Source organism: Stegastes partitus, unplaced genomic scaffold (assembly GCF_000690725.1).
Source record: "Stegastes partitus isolate 25-593 unplaced genomic scaffold, Stegastes_partitus-1.0.2 Scaffold87, whole genome shotgun sequence".
NCBI lineage: Eukaryota > Metazoa > Chordata > Actinopteri > Pomacentridae > Stegastes > Stegastes partitus.
The window spans coordinates 911,257-912,853 of record NW_007577818.1 but is presented as its reverse complement, the minus strand read 5'-3'; positions in this window follow the sequence as shown (position 1 = coordinate 912,853).

Sequence of the window (1,597 nt, the reverse complement as noted above, 5' to 3'; positions counted from 1 at the left end):
GATGGATGGATGGATGTTTAAATAAATATAGTTAAAAACTGTTAGGATTTTATCATTTTTTAGAGTCTGTGATTTATCTAACCTTGTCTGATGTTTTTCCATTGAGAGGTCAGACATCTGCCCTTAAAATGAGTGTTTGTCACTTGTAATATTCTTAAACATTTTGCTACGCTGCCTGAACATTTCTTTCTCTCCTTCCACACCTCTCCTGCATTCTTTCCTTTTCTCTCATCTCCATTCCTCCTCCTCTCCTACTTTTCTGTCTTTCCCTGCTCCCCTCCCTTCACTTCTCTTCTCTGCTCTTTTCATCTCATCCATTTAAAAAATAAAAAAAATAAATTAATTCTTCCCTGTCTCCTCTCTCCCTTGCTGCAGACTCAGAGAGCTCCCGTGGATACCTAAAGGTCAGTGAATGTGGGATCATTAAATGCACACACATGCAACAGTCTCCAAAACACACCTAAACATGAACACACTTGCGAGCGCACACAGACTCCTCTCGTGTCCGGCAGCGCAGCGCTTGACACTAACTGGAAAGCAGCATGTAAAAGCTGACATGTTTTTGAAGAAAGACGGTCACAGTAGGAGTCCTGTGACACGGATTAATCAGGTATGAAACATGTGTGTGTGCTCATGCATACACTGCTACAGAACAACAGCTTCACATACAATCCATAGACTGTGATGCTGTAATTGGTGCATCTTTTGAGGGAACTGTTTGGTTGAGATGAAAAGCTCATGGTATGTCGTCATGCCATCCACTTACAGGTGACAGCGAGCATTCACTGGGGCTCCTGCATAAAATATAGAAAAGGCTTCAACTTGTTTGCTTCAAGTTATGAACGAGACCGACAATTACCGGCAGGCTTCAGCAAGGACTGAGGTGTGAACTACTTTTCCTTAAAAGACATTTAATGGACTACAGTGTGCCACACATTGCTGCCTTTGACTTATCCGTTATTCTTTATTGTTTTAGTGTTAAATGCATTAGAAAATGTTGAACAGAGTTGCTAGATCTCAATTCTGAATCATTATTCTTAAAGCCAGTTTGTTATTTATGGTGTGTGTTTGCAATTCACAGCAGTGTTTACACATTATAAAAAATAAAATGGTCTAATTTTATTTTTTAAGATTAACTACTACAACACTATAAGTACAGTATAAGACTGGACAATCCACTACAGGAAGTGTTTTTCTACAGGAGAATGCAGCCATAAATGTTTCTGTAACTAACTGCACAAAATGTACAACAACAGCATTTTAAAACGACAGTAAAACAGTCCTGTGGCTGTTTCACTGTAACGTCACAGGAACATGACCTGATGTTTGAGTTGCACACAAAACTTATTGTAATCGCTTCTATTCTGCAGATATTTCATCTGGTCCTACTTCTTCATGCAAAACTCTCAGATTAAGGCCTTCTGGCTAAGAATGCTCCTGCAAGATACAGAATAATTTTGTGTAGATTCTCAGTCATCCAGGTTGTGGTAATCCCAGTTGTTTCAGCAGAAAGCAACCAGAGTTGCTCTGACTTGTAAGTTTCTGGTCCTTTGAGAGCCTTGAGTCATGGGATTTAGAGGGAAATGTAAATATGTGG